Source organism: Chiroxiphia lanceolata, chromosome 9 (genome assembly GCF_009829145.1).
Source record: "Chiroxiphia lanceolata isolate bChiLan1 chromosome 9, bChiLan1.pri, whole genome shotgun sequence".
Taxonomy (NCBI): domain Eukaryota; kingdom Metazoa; phylum Chordata; class Aves; order Passeriformes; family Pipridae; genus Chiroxiphia; species Chiroxiphia lanceolata.
In genome coordinates, this window is record NC_045645.1 from 25712983 (window position 1) to 25725678 (window position 12696).

At 45.8% G+C, this 12696-nt stretch overlaps 1 protein-coding gene across 1 annotated transcript in view; it reads right to left on the minus strand.

Annotated features, from left to right (window-relative positions):
* The window catches only part of GORAB (golgin, RAB6 interacting), an 86093-nt gene that overhangs the window by 71672 nt on the left and 1725 nt on the right, over nt 1–12696 (minus strand). The window contains exons 2-4 of the mRNA XM_032696862.1: nt 8851–9042; nt 7240–7399; nt 5931–6044 (exon numbers count right to left, since the gene is read on the minus strand). The gene's annotated coding sequence lies outside the window, so the exon portion shown is untranslated. The remainder of the gene's footprint in view (nt 1–5930; nt 6045–7239; nt 7400–8850; nt 9043–12696) is intronic.

Below are 12696 nucleotides of genomic sequence, written 5' to 3' on the forward strand. Positions count from 1 at the left end.
CTGGAAGAAGGAAACTCTCTTCTGTGTAACAAAGAAGAAATATTCAAGCAGAGAGCAAAGAGAACTACTAGGCAGTTGTCCTCATTCAGACTAGCCATAGTTTGGGAAGGTGTGATGGATTAAGCAGCCTGTTTAGCCTCACACAGCAGGGCAGCCAGAGCTCCAGCAGTGGGTTTGCATTTGTAGTTAGGAGGAATAGGAAAACAGCTTTAAAAAATGCCAACTGACTGCTTGTGGGTATGAGCTGCTAGAGACCATAAACCACTCCTCACAACATGGTTCCACGCTCTGTGCCGCCTCATGCTGAAGCCGACTGTGGTTTTGCAGCACTTCAGCACTGTCCCGCACCCACCTCACCTATGAAGTGCTGTCAGACCAATCCTGGAAGGTGCTCAACCCATGCAGCCCCCAGCACTATGCACAGGTAGTTAGGCTGAGTGTTTGGGCGGACCTGGAAGTGTCACCTAAGTGCAGCAGCCACCTCACTATCAGGCTGCCCCTGGTCGCTTGGATCATGATCTGATGATGTGTGAACACAGAGGTGGCCAGAAATAAATAACAGAAGATGCCTTACTCCTCTGAGCACCGAGGGGACTGCCAAGAAATATTCTCACTTCTCGCTGCTTCTTTTTGTGGTGGTTTTCCTGAGACTGAAAATGCTCCTTCACTGCAGAAAGATGCAAAAAAAATTCCTGCTGACCTCAGCATTGAGTTTCATCTTTTTGAAGCTTTGTTGCGCCTCTAAGATAATTTATGAGGTGTCAGGATTTTCCGACCACAAATGTCTTGGACGAAAACCGTTTTTACGCTACAGATGCCATGAAAGAGAAGCAATTTCAGTCTGTTTTTTCTACAGCACTGTCTGTGTCCACAATGAAACACGGGTTCAGAGCTCCTGGAGATTATTTGTGTAAGAGTTGTCCAGGCCAGCGCTCCACTGAGACTCAGGCTGGGTCTGATTCCCCACCTTTGCCTCATTGCCCTGATCTTCTCTGTTGGGAGGGGAACTCCCATTTCCTGGTGCTGTGCCACGAAAACACGAGCTTGCCAAGTTATTCTCTGTATGTGTGTTTGTGTGTGTATGTGTTGAACAAGCCAGAAGTACCAGAAGTAAAAAGATCCATTAACAAACCACATTTTTCAACATCCACAAGGATCCCCAGATTTCTCGTCTGTGGATTTCTCTTCCCCGCGCTTTACATTTTCGAGGGGAAAAAAGGAAACCAACAGAAAAACACGAGAACCCAGCTTAGCTGCCTCTAATCCAGTATGCACCTCAGTCTCCATGAAAGTGTTCTTGGGACGACAGCAGTATTTCCCTTGGCTGGGATGCCCAGCCTCCTGGCTCCTCTTGAGCTGCAGAGCTGTAGACATTCCACTGAGTAGTTTGCAACCCTGCCTGCCAGGAAAACCCAATGTCTCCATGGAGAAATCTCAGCGGAGGAGTTTGATACTCAATCAGGGATGGAAAAGAAGGGAGTTTATGCCTCCCTGAGACCAATTCCTTCCCTAAAAAAAATGTTACAGCAAGAGGAAAAAAAGGGGAAAGGGATCATATTTATACAGACATGGGCCCAGACACGCCAGTAGTGTTGGTGTGTGGTGTATTCGTTTGTGTCAGGATGGACCCAAGTCGTGGAGACTGAAGCCAAATGTCTGTTTAGGTCAGTGGGAGTCTATCAACTTTGGATCAGGCCTACTTTTGGATCTGCAGCTGAACTTCCAAAAGTCTGGGCACGCTTGCATTTTCTGGTGACGGGGGGGGGGGGGGCTTGTTTTGGCCTGGTTTTGAGATAGGAACCAGCTGCAAATTTAGGCCTCCAAACATGTTCTAGGAAGGAGGTTATAAAAGAGCCCCTTCTTGCCCAACGCATTTATTCTCTGTGGGCCAGATTCTGACATCTTCATTAACACTGAGCAGAGCCTCACTCCAAGAGCAGTTACATTGATTTGAATGGGCCTATTCAAGGAGTCAGCAAGTACCTCATGTCAGCAAGGGTAGCACCATCTAAGGGTCACATCTGTTTGCTTCATTGGCATAAATGAGTTTTTTCCTCCTTCCTGCTATTAGCACACACTGCTACGGAAAAAGCACATTGGGTTCCTTTCTTCCTGGCACCTCTTCAGCACAAATGCTGGTTGCAGATTGCTCCTTACTGCAAATTACAGGAGCTCTCAGCTTGTAGGTCCGAGAGCTAGAGAAATCCTCCCATGATAAAAGGAAGCTGTGATGAGGTCAGTTCCTTCCTGAGCATTTCTCTTAACACCTTTTGCCTGCTTTCCCTCCCAGACTGCAAAATAGTGCCCATACGTGAAGGAAGAAGAAGGACTCCACTGCCTACCAACACCTCTTTGTGGCCACCCCTTCCTAGAGGTGATTCTCCCGTGAGCCACAGTCATACTCAGTCACTTTCAATACCAAAATCTGCTCTTTTGGATTACTTTGACAGAACCAGATAAGGGACAACTCCTGTGACTGGTGATAGAGGCAAATGACCTTCCAGAGCAGTGCCTGCAATGGACAGGATGTATCAGCCTCATGTCTCGCTACCCTGAGCTCTGAGACATCTCTGAAAACTAGCTTTGAACTGGACACTTAGGCTGCTGGAAAGCTGAATGAATCCCAGACTTAGACAATTGATTAGGTATACCTGATTCACACAACTTGGAAGTTGTGCTCCTCACTCACACTCACACTTTTGAAAACTTCACTGACAACACCCAACACCTGCACCTTCATTCTCTCCCTCCCAGGACAGTCACCAGCTCTTGGCCCTGCCTGTTTCAGAGATGACTAATTACAGGACAGCAAAGCAAAGTAAAATCCATCCCCTCTGGATTCTAACACCATAACCATAGCAGAACACCTCCCAGTCATGTGACTGAGGTTTGTCACAGGTAGATTTGCACTGTGATGTTAATATGGATCACCAGAACTATTTGCATTACACCTCCTGAGAAACAAGGCTGCTTAAACAGCGTGGCTGTGACTGTAAGGACAGGCCAGCCAGTGTCAGAGTCTCTTTCCAGTTGTGAAGAATACTAAACATGCAGCTCCCACAAGCCAGCATGTGCAGAATAAAGGCATGTGATGTTTTCTAGTGTCAACAATAGTCTGGTACCTGATGGTTGTGTGCAGTGCTGCTATGAACCCAAGCAATCTATATTTTCCTTACTGAAGAGGAGGGAAAAAATCCTCACCCTTGTAACAGTCAGCTTTCCTCACCATTACCATCAGTTAGCGTGATTTTTTAACTAATTCTGTATGAAACTCCTCCTTTCCTGCCATTTTTTCTTGGACTCATTCTACACAGTGTTCTCAGATATTACAAACAGGTATCCAAGAGTCTGCTGCTCTTCCAGCAGGCACTTCAGAATTTTATGTGAGCAGCAAATTCTCTGAATCCCTGGTCTCCCTCAGAAAACTGACTCAACCTTGTAATGAGTGATAGACTGTTGTTTGTCAAGAAAGACCTTCTGGGAGAGGTTAAGAAGATGATAACCTCTGCTCTTGTAGGTTCTACTCTGAATGGACTGATGAGCCAAAACCAGCTGCCAGTCCATGGAATTATAAGGTCTATATGGGAACAGCTGAGTTCTGGAAAACTGCTGGCAGCAAAACTGGGATTATTGGTCATTTATAGGCTGGGAAGGATCACAGTGGCAGGACAAGGAAGTTGGCAGAACAGCTTGTTTGCACACATTTCACATGCAGGAATGATTTTTATATGAGCAAGAGGTCTTCAGGGGATGGGTCCTACTTAAGACTTGAGATTTGTGCCCACTTTAGAGGATGTGGAGGGATGGGATTCTGGTGTTAGTCCTGGTCGGATGTTCCCAGAGTCCAAAGACTTTGCAATGAAAGTTCTGAGTGAGCTGGAGACTAATATATGTGAACACAGGGAGTACTGGGGCACTTTTTGGAGATGCAGAGCAGGTTAAGCTGTTTTGTAAGATACAGCTAATGAAACACCATTGGTGCCCTGAGGAGAAAGGAAGGGAATTGTATTATTATTATTACAAATGCAGCCACTAAGGCATAAACAAAACAACTTGAAGAAAACCAGACAAAGGAGGTTGCCGCAGAGTCAGCAGTTTCAACTCAGGTTTCCTGTGTCCCAAACTAGCACTTGAACCATCTTCCCTCTCTGTGAGAGAGAAACAAGTATCAGAGAGCGGAGTGAGTCTCTACATTTTTCTAGCCCAAGACAGAACTGTGTCCATTGTTGGGACTAGCCCCCTAGGAGGAATTATTTCTATTCAGTTTGTGTGTGTCACAGCCAGATAATGCACTGGGTGGTATTTCCCTCTCTTCCCCCAATCTTTCTCTTTTATGACCACATGACTTCACCCCCTGTGTGAGTGACAGTACCCATTAGACTAGACTCTGATGCAAACCAGCTGTGTGGAGAGAAGGGGAGGAAGGGAGTGGGGAACAGCAATTTAGAAAACAATTAAGAACATCAATTCCAATTCATTTGCTTGGCCAGGATAAGTAATTTCTAAGAGGTAACTTGATCTGCAGCGGACTGAGATTAAAGGCGAACTCCATTATCTCTAGTTTACAGTCTGGAGGAATTTGTTTTAACTGGTTACCAAGGAGGCTGCATGGAAAAAAAAAAAAAGGAAAAATAGAGAACTTTTGCCTAAAAATGTCTAAAAAATCCTCCCGATTTCTTCTTTTAAAGAGCACGCATGGATTTATGAACTCTCTGAGAGTATGGTTGATTTGCAAGGCAGGAGGAGCAGTTCAACTTTTGGAAATAGAATCCATGCCTGCAGGAGCTTGGAGGTGCATTTTATCAAACCCAGTTATGCCAGTTTACACTGCTGTTAAGATTTTGGTGTAAAGATAGACTAGAAACATGAGACAGAAGCAGATGCAGCATTCTGCAGAGGAAGCAGCAGGATCTGGAGGAGAACACAGTGAGATGAGCACCAGGCAGCCCCAAGTGTTCTCCTTTTACACTGCTGCACTCTCTGCTGTGAAAGGCAATTCCCTGCACTGCTTTTCCACTGCCCTGAGTGAAATAGTAGTGAAATAGTGGTGAAACACTTGGACACCTCTCAGAGGTGCTGTGAGACTCCAGGAGTAAATACACCAATATCCCTTTGCACACTGAGAGTCTGAACCCAGGCATGCCAGAGCAAGGGCTTGTGACCCAAGAACACCAAATGTTCTGTATTCACACTGGCATGTGAGATGATACCAAAAAGAGAGCATGTGAGTGGGAGAGCCACTGATTCTTTACCATGGAAATTCCCCCTCTAGGGCTCTCCCTTTCTACCCTACTTAGGCCTCAGCACTTTTCACAACCCTGTGTCTCAGTTTTTGCCCCAGCTCCTGCAGGCCTTGATCCCTCACTCTTGTTTTGTGAAATACAGTGCTGAAGTCAAGATTCCCTCTGACTCCAGACCATCAAAATGTTTCTTAGACCATTGGAATTATCATTGGAAAACCCTGGCACTGGTTCTGAGCACATCTCTCAAAAACTGCCACCATTGTGCTTGCAGGGACATAGAGGCCACAATGTGTCTCTGGATCTGTTGTGAGGAGTCCATGAGTGGGGTAAAAGCAGACATGGGAAAAAACAACTGTGAGCTGGCTCTAAGTTCAGAGTTGGCTTTGAATCTGCATTTCCCTGGCTGGACCCAAACTTTTACCTCTCCTGTGCAACTCTGTTTGTCTTAGGGACAAACCACATTTCTGCCATCATGAGACAGCCAGCCTGCACTTTATACAGCTGCATCCCTGTAAGTCAGCTAAGGCTCTGGGGTGATGTAACCACCTCAGTGGAAATAGGAGATGAAGAATGTGACGTGATGAATTTTCCTGGACCACCAAATAAATTAAAAAGTAGGCTCCCAGCCCAGAAAGGTTGCCCTCCCAAATAAACACAGCCCAGCCTCCCTTCCTCACACACACTTACCTTCTTCCATACCAGGAAGCTGAGCTCCTCACAGACTCCATTACAGACCCAGAATGAACAGGTTCTTCCAGCCAGTCAGCATCTCCCATATGGTAATTGCTTCGGTGTGGGCATCTGAGAACAAGACACAACTGTATATACCAGAAATATTCTCTCTGCATAAACTTCTCAGTAGACCTACTTTTGTCTTGTTGCCAGGAAATGTATTTGGGGCCTCTTGCTAACTTCACATTTCTTTGATGAGAGGGGCACGGGCAGTTTGTTCCAATAGTTACAGGGGAAAAAGCAATGAGAAGAACTGAGAAACTGGAAATCCCTCTCTAAGCACATCAGCTCTGTGACAGCACATGAGACCGCCCTACTCCACCATCCTTCTTGGGACAGCCACACTTCTAAGGGTTGGAAAAAAATGGGGGAAACCCATCTTGCAAATGTGCTTCTCCAGAGCAGGGAATGTCACAGTAGACAACCTTACAAGCGGAGACCATTTATGCAGCACAATGCAGTGAACTCCAGGGTGAAAGAGGGGCCATTCCACAACCAACAGGAATGAGCAATGTGGGGAATCAGGAAATCATCAAAACTGGTTGGTTGGGTGGGGCAGGAATTTAAGAAAGCAAAAATTGAAGTGTGGCCAGGAAATGTGAGTTAACACCTTCCCTCTGCCAAAGAACACCACTAGGTCTGTAGTGACAGTGAATGGCCAGGGCCAGGGCCTTGGCCTCACAATCGGCTCAAAAACCTGCAAAGTGGGACATGACCATTCTGTGCCCAGTTCAGGCCAGGATTGCTTTGCAGCATGAGACAGGGCATGTGGCTTCCCTCAGCCCCAACTCATGTGTGTACCCTGGGTGAGTATTCACCTCCCTCCTGAGGCTCAGTAACAGTTTTTTAATGCCTGGTTCTCTTAAGAGGCAACGTGACCAAGACAGTGCAAAGTACTTTATTTTTGTCCTGGAGAAACCATCCTCCTCAGTCTCTCACTCATTAGGACACCAGCCACTGTAATCCAAGCTCCTTTGATGGAAGGGGTAAGTGGGGAGATTGCCAAAGGGAGGATTAGCTGATGGATGTCTTGAGCTACAAGGGTGTCTCATATGGATTTGTGCAGGATTTTCACCTCAGCTGGCCTGGCTGGAACTCCTGTCCTGCCATACCAAGAGACTCTCCTTGCAAGCCCTGCTCTGCCTCCAGCAGCAGTGAGACCCTGCCCAAGGGCTGGTTGCATGCTGTCATTGTCAGCTTCCTTGTAAAGGAAAGGTGCACAGCATGCCAAAGAAAACATAGCTCTAGCCTATGAAAAACTTACCTGCTGAACACACAAGGAAGGAGCAGCTTTGTCCAGAGGCAGGATTGATTCAGGAGGGATTCCCAACTTGGCTACTCAGTGATAAGATGCTCAGGATCATTGTTTTCCCTTCCACAGGAGGGATTACTTTTGCTTCTCTCTGCACCTCACCCTTTGAGACCTATGAATGGAAGTGCTGTAAGCTACTTTGTGCTTTCAGGCCTAACTTTAAGTAAAGATATTTAGAAGGCACAGTTCCAAGACATATTCCTAGACCATGTGATAGGCAGCAGGCTTCTTGCTATTCTCCAGGCAAAAGGAATAGCACAATCCCTGGTTTTCTCTTATCTATGACTCTGCCTCCTCCTCACCTTTGTCTTGATCTTTGTTTTCTGCCACTGTGCTTCTATGGATACATCAGGCTATTTGTGTGCACTCACTGTTAGGGGGCAGAAAGGAAGGACAATCTGCAAAGGCCAGTTAGACCCACTTCTGCATTCTAGAGTTATGTGAGAATTTTCATTTTGAAAGAAAAGTTTTCTAAACCTCCACAGTGGAATTAAGCCTTAAAGAGTGTTAACTAAAAACACAAGATGATTATTTCCTGAAATGTCATTATTTGAAAACCATTATTACAATAGGGTGTGTGAGGATGAAAATAGTCCAGCCTGTCAACTCTCTTGCTTTCTACACCACCACATTTGCATTTCACACATGCCCAGCATGAGGCCACGTCTTCTTTCTGGCTCCTGATCCCAGGAGCCAGAGGCTGTTCTGTCCACTCTTGACAGCCAGGCAGGGTACAAAGCTGGATGGGAGTCAGGCACTCTGTGCTGCTGTGTGCTGCCAGCTGCCCCACAGGTTCTTTATCCCACAGGATTACAAACCCATTCACGGGGGGGTGTCCACTCTTTTGTCACAAGACCCAGTAGAGCAGGATATAAAACTGCTTGTAATGTTATTATTTAGATGTTCCCTTGGGTTGTTTTCAGCAGAAATGCGAGTTGCTTGTTTTCCAGCAGAGGATCAGTTACAAAACCAACACCCAGCAGAAAGGCTTTTTTGAGAGCAGGGGCTCTGTTTACCATGTTAATTTCAGGGAAAGTTATTTGGGAGGAGGGAGGAAGTAGTTAAATCCTTGTTTACCATGCTGGAAACCCAAATCCCCTTGGTTTACACAAATAAGAGAGAAAATGGCTCAGTGGCCTGAGTTCAGGAGAGCCGGGTTTGTTCCCTGCTCTAACACATACAACTCTCTAAGGCCCCTCTTCCTCAAGATGAGATCCAACTCATTTAACATTGGTCCCAGCTGAAGGCCAAATCACTCATCAGAAGTGGAAGACAGGATATTCCTAATGTCAGATTTGTCCAATAGCACCGGATGTACAGAAGTGTCTTGCAGAGGAACTGGCCTTCCTTCCCTGATTATTAGGCAGCTGTAACAACCCATTGGACTGAACAGCTGAAGTAAGACAAGATGAATGTACTCTGCTTTTTGGGGTTCCCATAGATGCAATGAAGCTACCTGCCAGTGGGGTGGAAAGGATCCATGTATACACTAATTATTACAGCCTGCTCTGATGCTGAAATGCTGGAGGACATAAAAGCCTGACTGTAAACAGATATATTTACCTGAGAAAGCAGTGATGGAAAGCAGTCCACTGGTTCCTAAATCCTTTCTGTTTGGTACACACACCTGTCCTGGCTGTTGTATGGCTGGTTTGGATCACCACGATGTGCTCAGCCATCTTTTGTCAGGTGGTATTTCTCTACTTGATGTAGAGACTGCAGTCTGTTGATGGAGACAGGATAAAGCTGCCTCTGCTGAAAGAGCCCAGAAAAAGAGATTATTAGTTCCTGGTCTCATCTACGTTAGGGCCAAGGCAGGGTTTGCTCTGCTTATGGAGATCAGAATTGCTGCATGCTGCAAACTGAAGGCACTACCAGACATCAACTGGGGATCTACAAGTCTGAGAACAGAGAATCCTACCCAAGCAGTGAAATTACTTGGGTTAGGGTGAGAAAATACTCTCTGCTGAGGGTCCTTCTGCCTTGGCATCCAGACAGTCAGGGATGAAACACAGCCTAATCACAGGCTGTGAGCACGTCAGATGGCACAGTGGCTCTACAGACACCATCCAACAGGAGCCTCCTCAATGGCCCTCATTTTGCCTTTGCTAAGTGGTCAGGGCTGCCTCTCTCACCAAATCAAGGCAGCCCAAATACGGTTCCTCTGGGAACTTTAATGTTTTACTGAATCACTTAGTTTCTCTTGATGACTGCTGCTTCAGAGTCTCAGTTGCCAGGATCCCAGTGGGGATTTTGTTGATGGGGGTTTATTGACTTCTTGTTACCTTGAAGTTACTGCAGTGCCAGGAGTAACAGGTAACTCCTGGAGTCTGTTTATTTTATGGGTTGGATTTTTAAGAGTTGGCCAATGGTACCCTCATTTTAGGAGAAGTCACTTGTTTATTTAGCAATGCACTCACATGCTGATCCATAAATAAAACCAGACTGTTATTTAATAAGACTCAACAGAAGGTCAGTCCTGGTTCATTGGTAAACTGATAAATCCAGAGTCCAAAAAGCACCCCTTGGGAAACTCATCATGTCTATCTGAGGGAGGTATCAGCCAAATATCAGTGTGATTTTGTACTCCACAGAATTCTCAGGAGTTTCTGTCCCCGTATCTTCTGAAAGGAAAATGCTAAAAGCTCCAAGATGGAGTCACTGCCAACAACCTTCACTTTGGACCTCTGAAGAGGCTTTCAGAGTTGTAAGATTTTTACAGCTGGGGCTGCAGTTTTGAGTTCTGCATCTGTGGGAGAAAGAACAGAATGCACTGAAGACTGGTCTCACAGCAGGGTCCAGGAATTCCCATACACTGGAGCTAAAATTCATCTCACCTCCTTTAAACACCTAAGTATTACTTGTCTGGACCTAAGACAGTCCTGTAGGCTTCTTCTACAGTTGAGTATATGGGATAACCATTGCAGGAGGGAAGAAGCCTTCTGGGAGGAGCTGATCTCTCCCCACTGACAATCATGGGAAGTCTTGACAATTACCTTAAGCTCATACAAGTATGTCTTAGATGTCCAAATTAGGCGAGAAGCATCTCACCCCTGGAGCGCCCTGTGATCATGTGCAGCCATAGAGAAGGGAACCACAAGGTCCTTAGGTCATTTTAGATGATCCTGTGTAGCACATTACAAAATCCTCACATGATTGAGAGGCTTAAGACACAAGCAGCATTAATTCAAAGAGGCTGGGACAGATCTGAGCGGGTTTTACAAGCGAGACATGGCAGGTGTCACCCAAGGGATTTGCCATGGAGTCCTGGGTTGGAGCCAGGCTGAGCAGATGACATCCAGTGCTGATCCAGCAACAGTTCCTTGGCAAACAGTTTCTTGGTGTGGCTGGGGATCTAGATTACACAGCTGTCCCTGTTCCACTGCGGCAGATGCCTTGTGAAAAGCTGGCAAGCCACACATATTCCATGGACCACAGGTCACCTTGGCCAACACAAACTGCATATATTCCACATATATGTGTATACATATGTAAAACGGCTAACCATGTACGTACACCCAGAGGGGAATCTTCCAAACTAAGATCTGTTATTTTTTACTTGATGATGCTGTTTGTTATTCTGTTATGGGAGGAGTGTGGGAGGACTTCCCCTCTGTAGTATTGCCCCAGCAGTCATGGCAGCAGGAACTGAAGCTGCTCCCAGCAGTGTCAGGCTGCATCTGCACACGGAAGGCTGCTCAGAAAGAGTTGGGTACCACTTGGCAGAGGCTTGGCAGCACCTGTGGCATGTGTGACACCGTGAATCTCTGCTACAGATCTGGAAATGACAGCCTCTGAATCAGGATTTTACAGTCACAGGGCATTGTCAGAGGTTAGGGAGGGGGCACAATCAGGCATAATGTACCCACAAATCAGTTCAAGTCCCTGTGAAGTGGCACAGTTGAATAGAGCTTTCAGAAGGATTTTTCTATTGCTTTGATCTTTAATACATCTGTTTAGAATGGGATGAATGAGTGGGCCTGCCATGTCTCCTGCATGGGCCAGTTCTTCTCCACTGACTGCAAAGAGAGCCTAGACAATTACCTTAGATGAGCCATCTATATTTAGGTGTCCTAAATCGAGTGAGATTATTTGTATCTAAGATGCCTACATTTCCCTGAAGGGTTTGCAAAGACATGCTAGTGCTGAACCTTGATTGAATTGGCCAAATGCTTCAGAAATACCTCTAGATGCCCACCTCCACTGGCAGGCACTTAGCTGCCTTCAAATCTGGTCTCCTGGAAAATTCTGAAAATGCAGTCTTGTGTGAAGCTGAGATTCCTGCACGTGAGATCTTCAGAGACTTACAGGCATCCAAAGACACCAACAGGTTTCTGCTAAGCCACAGTGAACTTACAGGACTTGTGCATCTTCAAATGCCTCTAAAAACCTTTGTTTCAGGAGTCTGAAAATACCACAACAGGCTGAAATGCCTGCAAATTCAACATTTCTTGGAAGAGAGATACAGGGAAGAGAGGCTTTTCACCAATTTTCTGGGTTTTGTTTTTTGTTGTTTGTTTGTTTGTTTGTTTTTCTGCAGGCATACACTGGGTTGTTCTTCCAATGCTTTGAAAGGACCAGAAGCTGTTTACGTTCATGAGCACAATGTTCAGCCTGAGCCTTCTCTGGACAACATTCCAGGTTGGCCTAGTAAGCAGGCTAACCATGAGTGTGCTGTTTTAATCTGCTCCAAGCACAACCAGAATCAGTTTATGTCTGCCTGAAAAACATTCTGTAGTTCCTTTAGTGGCCTGGTTTGTACAGGTATTAACCACTCACAGCCACCACTTGGATAAAGCTGTAATGCTGCCCAAATCACCCTTCTGTGCCTCAGTTTCCTTAGTCTGAACAAAATAAAAACCATGTTTCAAGGCCTAGGGATGCCATATAAATATTGTTATTTATGGTGATGATGAGAACGTGAGCTTTGTTTGGTACAATGGCCTGGGAGTGCCTACTTGACATCATTTGGAAAAGACAGGTATTAACCTCTATGTCTGAAATACAGCATGTTGTTACTGCTCTCAGATAAACAGAATTACCTCCTCTTAAAATCAAAGGTACTCTGTTTTACTTCAGTGAGATGTGGTGATGTCCACAGAGAACAAATCACTTTTGGCAAGTGGAGGCAGGATTTTCTTGGCTAGTAGGAAGAAGCATCAAAGGAAGAGAAGAAGGATCTGATGCAGCACAACTGGTTTTAATTACATGTAAGAGTCAAGTTCCTCTGGACAGCCCTACTGGCTGATATGCCATTGTAAACGCTCTGGGGAGTCTGGATTATGAGAATGGGAAAAACAAGTGGATAGCACAAAGGTACCCAGGCACTCAGTGGAATAACTGGTAAAGCCTTTGCCAGCTGGCATTAAGCAGGGATATATTGCTCCCATCAATGCAGTGTCCTGGTAC